Source organism: Malus domestica, chromosome 12, assembly GCF_042453785.1.
Source record: "Malus domestica chromosome 12, GDT2T_hap1".
Taxonomy (NCBI): domain Eukaryota; kingdom Viridiplantae; phylum Streptophyta; class Magnoliopsida; order Rosales; family Rosaceae; genus Malus; species Malus domestica.
Genome location: NC_091672.1, coordinates 3,661,300 through 3,674,038, shown reverse-complemented (window position 1 = coordinate 3,674,038; position 12,739 = coordinate 3,661,300). Strand labels below are relative to the sequence as shown.

At 40.5% G+C, this 12,739-nt stretch overlaps 1 pseudogene; it reads right to left on the bottom strand.

Annotated features, from left to right (window-relative positions):
• Nucleotides 1–4,253: 4,253 nt before the first annotated feature.
• Nucleotides 4,254–4,951, bottom strand: LOC103426989 (probable xyloglucan galactosyltransferase GT19; annotated as a pseudogene).
• Between the last annotated feature and the right edge of the window lie 7,788 nt (nucleotides 4,952–12,739).

The window sequence follows — 12,739 nt, the reverse complement described above, 5'->3', positions numbered from 1 at the left end:
TGTGGAAGGAAGTGTTAAAGCACCACCTATGGTAACCATTGACACCATTTCTTAGGCTGTCCTCCTACAAAACACCTTAGGTAAGTCTCCAAGCACATGTTCATCACCTCTGATTGCCCATCACTTTGAGGGTGATACCCTAAGCTCATATACAACTTAGAATTCTGCAACATGAAAAGTTCCCTCCAGAAAGAACTTAAAAAGATTGGATCTCGATCACTCATAATGGAACTAGGCATGCCATGAAGCTTGAATATGTGTTCTATAAAAAGTTGTGCTACAGAAGATGCAATGTATGGATGTGACATTGGAACAAAGTGAGTATACTTGGAGAGTTTATGCACTACCACCCAAATCACAGTATTGCCCTTGCAGTAGGGTAGGCCCATAATAAAGTCTATACTGATATTACTCCAAACTCTCTAGGGTATTGGAAGTGGTTGTAGTAACCCTGGGGATGAAATGTTCTCAACTTTGCTTTGTTGGCAGGTAGGACATTTAGCTATGAACTTTTGAATATCATTTTTAATTCCTTTCCAATAGAATCCTTTCTTAATTCTTTGATAAGTTTTGAGCACTCATTGGTGACTTGCAGATGGGGTTGAATGGTACTTTACAATAATCTTAAATCTTCATTTAGAAGCATGTCCTAACATAATTCTTTTCTTGTAGCAAAGAAACCCTTGTCAAGGGAGTATCGGCTCATCTTCGAACTACAAGAACCATCATGTTGAGCTTGTATCAATTATTTCTTCTTCTCCATAATCCAATCATCGTTTTCACTACTTTTTCTCAACTCCCAACTCACATAAGGGTAAGAGATAGCAACACATTCACTGTTCGTAGGAGTCTCCATGTTATGTTCCTGTAATAAAGGTGCATCTTGCAACCTTGATAGTGCATCAGCCACCATGTTTTGAGACCTTTTCTTGTATTGAATCTCATAGTCATACCCCATAAGTTTTGAAACCCACTTCTATTGGAATGAAGTGTTTGTTCTCTGACTTAAGAAGTATTTGAGGCTGTTATGGTTTATTCGTATGACGAAATGTCTCCATTGCAAGTAATTCTGCCACTTTTTTACTGCATACACTATAACAATTAACTCTCTTCCATAAGTGGAGAGTGCTTGGTTTCGAGGACCAAAGGCTTGGCTAGTGAATGTTATGGGTCTCCCTCCTTGTTGAAGAACAGCCCAATGCCACTTCTCGATGCATCACACTCCAATTCATAAGGGTTGAGAAAAATAGGAAGAGCCAATACCTATGGGGACACCATGATGGCTTTCAAGGTCGCAAAGGCTTGTGCAGCTTCTTTAACCCCAATGAAAACAGTCTTTTCGAGTCAACTGATATAAGGGTTGACATATCTTACCATACCCCGGGACAAATTTTCTGTAATACCTCGTTAACTAGAGGAAGCCTCGCAACTCCTTGACAGATTTAAGAGTAGGCCACTCTTGGATGACTGATAACTTAGAAGGATCAGCTATTACCCCTTGGTGAGACACAATATGGCCCAGATATTCAACACTTGACTGTCCAAATGAGCATTTGGATTTCTTAAGATACAATTGGTTTGCCCTTATGACTTCCAACACCATCTACAAGTGTTGTAAGTGATCCTGCCAACTCTTGCTATATATCAAAATATCATTTTAAAACACCAACACAAACTTCCTGAGATAAGGCTTGAATATATCATTCATCAAGCTTTGAAAAGTGGCCGGAGCGTTCGTAAGGCCAAAGGGCATTACCAAGAATTCGTAGTGCCCCTCGTGAGTTCGAAACGTTGTCTTTTCCACATCATTAGTGCGCATCAGAATCTAGTGGTATCCAGATTGCAAATCAAGCTTAGTGAAGTTCCAAACACCATATAATTCATCCAAAAAATCATCAATAAGGGGTATGGGGTATTTTTCCTTGATGGTCAAGGCATTAAGCTCCCTATAATCGATACACATCCTCCAACTGCCCTCCTTATTCTTAACTAAGAGCATCGGAAATGAGAAAGGACTGTGACTTTGGCGAATGAACCCCGCAGCCGATAACTCATGAACAACATTCTCAATTTCAGTTTTCTGTAAATGACCATAGTGATAGGGTCTAATATTTGGTGGTTTAGCTCCTTGCACTTGAGGGATGTGGTGGTCATGGGCTCGAAGAGGTGGCAGTTTAGTAGGAACTTGAAAAATGTCGTCAAATTGTCCCAACACTTGCAGAAGTTCATGCAATTGCTCTATACTTAAGTCATATGATTCCAATGTCTTACCCTCCATAGAATATAGGAAAAACCCTAAGTTAGAGTTGCCTAACTTCTTGTCAATGTGCTGAAGAGAGGTCTCCTGAATTAACTAAGGTGGAGTCACAGTGTGAGACAATTTGTATTGGTGGTGATCCTTAGTGAACTCTACTGTTAATAACTGAAAATCCCATAGGACGGGGCTCACGGTGGAGAGCCACTGTACACCGAGGACAGCATCACAACCTTCTAATGGCAACGAGAAGAGATCAACCTTGCAATTATACCCTCTCCAATGAGAGTGGAGTAACCTTGCAACAACCATAACTGTGCACCTTGCCACCATATGGGATCATAACCTCAAAGTCTAGACTAGGATATGCCATGTGTCCCTATTGTTTCAACAACTTAGAATCCACAAAGTTGTGAGTGCTTCCAGAATCAAGCAAGATCCTAACATTGTGCCCATTAAGTACCCCCTCAACCTTCATAGTGCGAGCTATTTGGCTATCCCCAATGTCATAGAAGGCATATGAATTGAGCTGCATGTGTTGACACTCAATAATTTCTTCAGAGGTAGGTAAGTCACACACATCAAAATCCAAGACATCCAACATTAGAAGTTGTTTTAAGCCATATTTATGCCATTTGACCCATTTATCAGTGCAAAACCAACACTCTCCTCACTCCCGTTTCTTCTAAATCTTCGCAGGGGATAATTTTTTGAAAGGATAAGTACCCGATCGATATGTTGTGTGAGGCAGAAGAATAAGGGTAGTGGTTGGTGGTTTGAATGGAACAGTGGGTCATGGAGTAGAGGATTTAAGCTTAGCAAATTTGGCATCTAACTACATAGCTAGCGAAATAGCATCGTGGACACTAACAAGTTTCAATATCTTCACATCGAACCATAACTCCTTCTTCAACCCTTCAATGAAACAACTTTGAAGCAAGATGAGGCTAATTTCAGTCGATCTAGTGGCTAAACGCCGAAATTTTGAGATATAGTCACAAAGGCTACCAGTTTGGCGAAGTTTGAAGAGTGCTTCAGCACTATCTTCAAACTCCAAATGACTAAACTCCATCCATAGAGCCTTAGTAAATTCCCACCAAGTAGGGGTAGTATTCAAGCAATCCAACCAATAAAACCAGTTAAGAATCTCACCTTCGAGATGGAAAGAAGCAGTGAGAACTCGGTGAGCATCTGGAATGTTGTATAATGAAAAGAACTACTCCGCCTTATAGATCCAGGCAAGAGGGTCATCACTTTCAACAAATCGTGGGAAGTCGAGGCGGGGAGACCAGGGCAAACGTGGTGGAGCTCCCCCCTCACCCAAGTGAGGACTCCGAGGAGGCGGCGGCTGATCCACTTCATGTGGCGGTGGACAATTGGTGTTCAGTGAAGCAGAAGAACTTTCGCCAACGCACGAACAACTCATCTCGCGGTGGAATTGTTTGAAGTAGAGAGGTAAACAATTCTCGAGGTAAGAGTTAATTTTAGAGTCGAACACAGTGTTAATCGTCGAAGCGATGAGAGAAGGAAGATCCGCAAAAGAAGCTTCAATGGAGGAAACACGTGCGTCTATGGCGGTGAAGCGAGTAGTGTTTATGTAGCGGGGCATGCATAGTAAGGAAAACCATCGATTGTATGGATGATACCAATGATAAAACCCAGACCAACAAGGTCTCAACTTGCAAATGCAGTGATGGCTATGGCTAAGAGGAAGAGGAAGAGGAAGAGGAAGAGAGAGTTGAGAGAATATACTAAAAAATTTCAAATTGATACCGTTACAACTAATTTGGACATGCATATATCATCGCGCCAGTACACGTTTTCCACACTACATGTATGTCAACTGGACAATTAACAAACTAATCAAATGGACTCCCTTAAAGACCTAAGTTATCCCAATTGAGCCCAAATAAAAAAGCCCCTTACAATTTGGCCTAAATTCCCTTACACTATCTTATTCCTTCGATCTAACAACCCCTGCACAATTCATAACACTAATTCATAACAGCACAGCGTGCTCCTGCCATGGCCAGGCACACGCCTCCACCGTCAGAGCGGTGACATTAAAAAACTAAGGTAATTCGAGCAGCGAAGTCCCTCACAGTGGTAGATTGTTCCCCAATAGCTGGAAGAAATCCATAGCGGGTCGGGCCAAAACCAAGAAATGGTCTTGACCCATGTGCCTATACCAGGAAACCGGGTCATCTCGGGTCAAAAAATCGAACAAATTAAGGCTCTTCTTGGAGCTGGAATTGTAATTGGGGCTGTAGAGATAGCGGAGGGCGTCGATGCCGACGTAGTAGGGGAGGTAGAGGCGTCGGCAGATTGGGGATATGAGGCGAGACATGGGTATTCAAGCATCTGACGATGGAAAATAAGCTCCAGCATTAACGAGTCGGTTCGGTACCAGCTGTGAGAAAGATTATGGGTTTTCTGGCTAAGGCCATTGTTGGCCAAGTGAGGGTAGAAGTCGTCGAACAGAGGGTAGTCGGAGCAATTGGAGAGGAGATCCCGGTTGAAAGACGGGGGAAGCCGTCGGATGTGGATCCAACGGCCGGTGCAGTCAGAGTCAGATTGAGGATGGTCGAGATTGTTTCCGAGGATTTGGGCGAATGATAGTTGGACGATTGTGGTGGTGGTGGTGGTGAAGAAGAGGAGGAAAGAGGTGGAGATTAGTAAAGTGGACTTGGAGCCCATTGATGGGGAGAGAGAAAGATGGAGAGGATGGAGAGAAATGGGGTTATTTATGAGGATGGATTTTGCAGTTAGAATTTTTTTAAGTTTTGAAATGGTGTTGTAGTTTTAGGTAATTTTCTGATTTGTTTTGTTTTGATGCTGGTTTTATCTTTCCATTAGTTTTGTTTTTTGTTTTTTGTTTTGTTTGTTAAAACTGCATTTTTTTGGGTTGGAAAATGGAAATCCAACAAAAAATAGAACAAATTGATTTTTTATTTTTTTTTTGTTTTGTTTTGTTTTTTAAGAGGTTACTAATTGGTGGCAGTCCATTTTTTTAAAAGCCAGAAAAATTTTAAAAAGTATTTTAGTTTTTGTTCTGATTACGCTTACGTTATAAATTGAACACATAATGTAATGTATGGAATACAACCATAAGAGGAATTCCCCCACCACTAGCCATCATGTGGCAGTTAAGATCAAATCGTTTTTAACAAGAGAAAAACATGTGTGGAGAGAGATGATGAGGTGGTTTTTATAAACTGCACTAAGGTACACACAAAGTGTGTGAGAAAATTTTTTATTTTTGTTTTTGAAATAGGAGAGAGGAAGGGAGTGATAAAGAACGTGGGAGTGGAATATATATATATATATATATATATATATATATATATATATATATATATAATTAGATATATGTTAGGATTACATGTAGGTGAGGCTTTGAAAAAAAAAACAGCAAAATTTGGTTGTGTGAATTACATTTCCGCCCCATATTTCTCATTCATGTTATATTTTAATTAGAGAGTTAAACTGGTAATTTCATAGGGTTTTGGTTGACAATGAGTGTTTTATTAATTAGTAGAGATGAGTGTATGAGATGTGGGGTTTGACCCATCTATGTTAGTGGGGCGTTGGGGGATAATGGCTTGGCTAATATGGTGGCGTTCTGTGCATCGTGGGAATTTAAAAGCCCCGTTTATGTCACAGCCCGTCCCGAACTTCTATTATCGATGATGTAAAATGACGGAATTGTTCTCAGACGTTAATTGATGTGTGTGGATTATTATTGAGTTAAATTGTTTTAGATTGGTGACCCAATTAGAACTAAGACTTTCCTTAGTTTTGATTGGTGGCTTTTGGACCACACACACACACACCCACATTTTCTCTCTCTCCTTCCCGTACTATCTCTCTCTCAGACTCTCACTCTCTCTCTCTCCCTTCTTCTTACGGACCAACCCAGAAACCCTCTCAAACCTTGTAGATTGAAGGTTTTAAGATCACCATTGTGTTCGTGAGGACCATATGAGTTCAAAGTTACCATTTTCAGGTAAGGAAACCTTCAATTTCACGTGGAAACACTAGCTCCGATTTTGTCCCTGTTCATGCATACGTGAAATCTTGTGTTTCAGGGAATTTGAAGCTTATAGGAAGCTTAAGGAGGTCCTCATGAGTCTCAGGGTACTTCGTTGGATGGAATTGGACGTCGGAGGGTTGAGATCGATGTATATCTAGGTAAGCCGAACTATCGAGCTTTCTCGGGGAAAACCTAGTAGATTTTAAGCCTTGAAACTTATATAACGTGATTCTACATGTTATTAGCTTCATTTTGGTACCAATTTTGTGGAAAATGGTGAAGAAACGAAAGAGAATAAGCGATTTAAAGTTTTACCCAGAAACCGGCAACTCGCCGGAGAAGAAAAGAGCATATTCCGTTAAGTTGACGGAATATGCTAACGCCGTTAGTCATATTTAACAGTTACCGTTGGGCTTTAACAGAATATATCTAACGGCAGTTAGAGAATCCGTCAGGATTCCCTGCGCGTGGCGGCGCGTGTTGCCATGCACTCGCCGACGCGTGAGGGGTCATAAAAATATTCTAAAAATTTGGGAATGATCCTGAGGTTATGTAGGTCACTGTGGTATATTCAAATATGAAAATTGAGCATTGTATGAGAAGTTATTAGCTAGTTTTGCCTATGTGCTTTAAATAACGTTTTTATAGTTAATTCGCATATAGGTGAGACTTATCCCGAGGACAAGCGTGTTCAAGGGCAACTCGGGGCTACGACTCTTTGACATACCAATGAGTGGGCTTTTGGTTTTCAGTATATATTTATATACTTGATATTTTCCCAGAAATATGTGTTTAAATGAAAGTATGTCGTAAATGACATGCATATAAGTATAATTCGTATATGAATTGGTATATGAATTGGTATATGATGCTTTATATATATATATATATAAATGTGGTGATGTGGATGCTCAGGTAAGCTCAGGTGAGTTATGTTTGGTTATGTGAATTGTCAATGATGTGATATGTGATTGAATTATGTTGAGCTCATAACACTGCACCTAGGGTGATTGTGATTTAGCCAGAGTTATGGCACATGCCTGTTTATTATGTCACCTCCCGCACCATATGCTCATATTGGATCCAATTTAGGTGCACAGTCTTGTCGCATAGACCATCTTAGGTGGTTTCGACTCGTAGGTGACTAGCGATTTATCGTCCAGCTATTATGTGAGAGTAGTATTGAGCATAATTATATTACACTCATTATTGTCGTACAAACCTTTTCCTTTGGTTCCGACTCTTGTGCAGTATGTTGCCGTATAGGTCATTGTAGTGACTCCGGCTAGGTTGATTTTGAGATATGAATTCAGTCGTACAGACTACCATAGGGGTTCCGGCTAACATGTTATATTTATATGAAATTATTCTTACTTGAATTGCTTGCGTAGTTATATCTTGGCATGGCATACATATGAATATGATTATGTGAAGCATGATTTGAATTGATATAATTTCATATATATTTATGTATATGCATATATCTTGATTCTGGGAAAAATTATACATGTTTTACAGCGAGGGATTAGATATGTTGATAAATGAAATGGTTTTGTAAAACATTTGTTTTGGCCCACTCACATTTTCTGTTTTGCGCCCCTTTAGGTTTTAGGTAAGTTTGCAGTTGCTAGGTGCGAGGACTTCGACGGTTCTGACATATCTAAATAATTATAGGACATCTTATGGTACTATATAATTAGTACTTGTCCTACTGGACTGCATCTAGACTTTATAAGCTCTGATTAGGAGTGTTTACTTTTGTATCTTACGCCTAACACTTCCTGTTTAGTAGTGCACTCTAGTAGTTTCGGTTTTTAATTATTCATATAATTCTTATCTTCATTGCTTCCGCACTGTGCACATGGGTACGTCACCCTCACGTGACGGCCAGCATGCCTTGATCTCGGTCGGGGTGTGTCAGTTTGGTATCAGAGCTTATGTTTAGCAGTCCTGTATAGTTCTTGAATATTCTAATCCTTGTGATGTCTTATGTCAGAACTATGCCATCTCGTAGAGAGCCTCATCACTCAGCTGAGCCTAGTTTCCCTGATATTGCTCAATTAGGGGAAGCTATAGTTACTGCCTTTCAGTCTGCATTCCGTCCTCCCCAGAGGACACCTCTTGAGACTATGTATAACCTGAAACTGAATCACTTCATAGGAAATAAAGGACATGAGGGAGCGGAAAAATGGCTTAATCATATCGAGAAAACCTTTCTGGTGATGCAGAGTCAGAGGAACCTTCCTCGTGATAGGTGGGTCGAGACGACTACTTGGTTTTTAGGAGAGCAGCCTGTATCCTGGTGGAGACAGTAGTCTTACCAGTTGACCCCAGCGGAGTTTACAAACTGGGGAGTATTTAAATAGTTGTTTAGGAAAAGATTCATTCCTCATGAGTACATTGATCGTAAGAAACAAGAGTTTACTCATCTGAAGCAAGGAAAGATGTCAGCTAATGAGTATTACAAGATGTTTACTGATTTTTCGAGATATGATTCGGAGGTTGCAGCTAATCCGGTTGAGATCTTTCGTCGCTTCAGATTGGGTACTAAGAAGAAATGGCATTCCATAGCGACATCGACTCACGGTGCCACTTACCAGGAGTTTTATGAGGTTTTACTACGAATTGAGGACTCAGAGAACATGCCCAATGAAAGTGAGGATGAAGAAGGAAAGAATGGGAACCAGAGGCGAGATGATAAGGGCAAAGGGCAAGCATTTCAGGGACCTCGTAAGACCCAGAATTTTAAGGGAAGTGGTAGCAGTTCCAGCTCTTCTAGTGGAGGTTTGAGTTCCAATATGCAGAGGAAAGGTGGTAGATTTACTGGAGGCCCTAGATTTCAGAGACAGAGAGACTTTGGTAGTTTAGGTGGTTCAAGTGCTCATTTATGCCGCAAGTGTAATAATAGGCATTTTGGGGAGTGTATGAGAGGCAATAATGGATGCTATACTTGTGGACAGATGGATCATAGGGCTGCTCAATGCCCTCAGAATCAGCATAGACCCCAGCAGCCTTCATTCCCACCACCTGCGCCGACCCAGCAAGCTTCAGGATCTAGTGGTTATGCCCAGACTGAACGAGTAGGTGCCTATCATTATCAGGGTGACGCCACTCCTTACACCTCAGAATAGAATCAGTATTCTCAGGATCCTCAGTATCAGAGTAGGTACCTTTAGTATCAGGGAGGTTCTATGTCGTACCAGCCACATTCAGCCGGTGGATCTCAATGGTACTAAGGAGGACAACAAGGAGAGATTGCTGCTAGCAGCGCAGGATCTTCGAGGCAGTCTGGTCAGCCTAGACAAGGACGTGGTGTTCATGCTAACAGAAGTCGTGGTGGACGACAGCAGAATCAGGGACGTATCCATAACATGACACTACAAGATGCTTAGAACAATCCTGATTTAATCATGGGTGCGTTAAATATTCTTGGTCATTTTGCTAGAATATTGATTGATTGTGGTGCTATGCATTATGTTATCTCTCATACATGTGCTCAAGTGACATAACCTCATCCTACACCTCTATGATATAATTTAGAGTTTTCTATGCCTAGAGGGGGGTCGATGTTTTGTGGATCGGGTATATCCAGGATGTCTAGTGATAATAGATGATGTTGTTATGCCGGCTATTCTTATGCCATTGGATATTATGGATTTTGATGTGATTTTGGGCACTTATTGGTTGCACTATAATCGTGCCAAGATAGATTGTTATGGAAAGACAGTCACATTTCATCGTCTTGGATTACCTGAAGTTACATTTGTAGGAAAGCCTAGTGGGGTGAGGCATGGTGTTATTTCAGCCATGAAAGCCAAAAGATTGTTGTCGAAAGGTTGTCAAGGATATTTGGCTCATGTGGTGTTGAATAATGATGCTCCTAGTAGTGTGGAGGATGTACATGTGGTCAGATATTTTTTTCGGATGAATTCCCAGAGGATTTTCCTGGATTGCCGCCAGATAGAGATGTGGAGTTTGTTATTGATCTGCTTCCAGGTACGAATCCTATATCTTTGACTCCTTATAGAATGACTTCTGCTGAATTAAGGGAATAGAAAGCTCAGTTGCAAGAGTTAGTGGATAAAGGTTTTATTTAGCCTAGTACTTCACCTTGGGGAGCTCCAGTTTTATTTGTGAGAAAGAAAGATGGAACTTTGAGGCTGTGCATTGATTACAGGCAATTGAATCGGGTAACCATTAAGAAATGTTATCCGTTACCCCGTATAGATGATTTATTTGCTCAACTCAGAGGTGCCTGTGTATTTTCTAAGATTGACTTAAGGTCGGGTTACTACCAGTTGAAGATTAAAAATGAAGATGTCCCTAAAACCGCATTCAAGACTCGATATGGTCATTATGAGTTTCTTGTGATGCCATTCGAGTTAACTAATGCACTAGCAGCTTTTATGGATTTGATGAATTGATTATTCCAGCCATATTTGGACAGGTTTGTTATTGTCTTCATTAACAATATTCTGGTATACTCTAAGTCTAAGGTTGAGCATGCTATACATCTGAAATTGGTGTTGAGCAGTTTGAGGGAACACCAGCTATATGCTAAGTTTAGCAAATGTGAATTTTGGTTGAATCAAGTAGCATTTTTGGGACATGTCATTTCTGCTCAAGGCATTCAAGTGGATTCTCAGAAAATGGCAGTTGTGGAGAATTGGGAGCAACCTCGAACCGTCACCGAGGTACGGAGTTTTCTTGGCCTAGCAGGCTATTATAGACAGTTCATTAAGGATTTTTCAGTGATTGCTTTTCCATTGACGAGGTTGACTCGAAAGGACGTTAAGTTTGAGTGGGATAATAATTGTGAGCAAAGTTTTCAGCAGTTGAAGTATTGTCTCACTCATGCACCTGTTCTAGCACTTCCAGATGATAGCGGTAATTATGAGGTTTATAGTGATGCTTCTTTGAATGGTTTGGGTTGTGTATTGATGCAACATGGTAGGGTGATTGCTTATGCTTCGAGACAGTTGAAACCTCATGAGAAAAATTACCCTACTTATGATTTGAAGTTAGCAGCTATCATCTTCGCTTTGAAGATTTGGAGACATTATTGTTATGGCGAGAAATGTAAGATCTTCACGGATCATAAGAGTCTTCAGTATCTGTTTACTCAGAGAGATCTTAATCTTCGACAACAGAGGTGGATTGAGTCACTTAGTGACTATGATTGCACGATTGAGTATCATCCTAGTCGTGCAAATGCAGTGGCGGATGCACTTAATAGGAAAACTCCAGCTAGACTTAATGCCATCTATGATTGTTGTTGATGCACAAAATCAGTGAGGATTTTGGTACAACATAAAGTGTTAAGTTTGTGACTTTCGCTAGATTGCTCCGGTCACTAGTGTGGATAAGTATGTAAATGGATAGAGACAGGGAAGCAAACACAAGATGTACGTGGTTTACCCAGATTGGCTACGTCCATGGAGTAGAGGAGTTTTCATTAATTGTGAAGGGTTTACACAAGTACATAGGTTCACGCTCTTCTTTTATGAGTACTAGTGAATGATTTAGTACAAATGACATTAGGAAATATTGTGAAAGAATGATCTCTATTTATAGAAAAGAGTTTCTAGTTTCATTCTGACATTGACACCTGTTGTGTTATGATTGGCTTCTGATGTTGACACGTGTTGCGCTATGATTGGCTTCCGATGTCGACATGTGACGTGCTGTGATTGGCCCCCTGGTTGGAGGGAAACTCTTATGAGTCCTTGACGGTATGACATTGACCGGTGCTCAGTAGTTTCAGGATTGGTCAAGTATGGTACAAACAATTGTCATGTTCCTCTTCTAGCAGATTTGAGATCCATTGGAATGGAGTTATGAGTGGAAGATCGAGAAGAAGCCTTGCTTGCTAATTTTCAAGTTAGGCCAATTTTAATTGATCGTGTGCTCGAGGCCCAGATGAATGATGAGGAGACCCAAGAAATAATTCAAGCAAGGAATCAAGGTAAAAAGAAAGATTTCGGTATTCGAGAAACTGATGGCATGCTTATGTAGGAAAGCAGAATGTATGTGCCAAATAATGCAGAATTAAAGAAAGAAATTTTGGATGAAGCACATATTTCGGCATATGCGATGCATCCATGAGGCACTAAGATGTATCATACCATTAGGCCATTTTATTATTGGCCGGGTATGAAAAGAGAAATTGTCGAATATGTGAGTAGGTGTACCATTTGTCAACAGGTTAAAGCTGAAAGGAAGAAGCCTTTTGGGTTGATGCAGCCACTTCCCATTCCACAGTGGAAATGGAAAAATATTACTATGGATTTTATGTACAAGCTTCCTCGTACACAAAATGGTTATGACGACATTTGGGTGATAGTTGATCGGCTTACTAAGTCAACACATTTCATTCCAGTGAGGGAGAAGTATTCATTAAGCCGATTAGCTAAGTTATTCATATCACAAATTGTGAACTACCATGGCTTCCC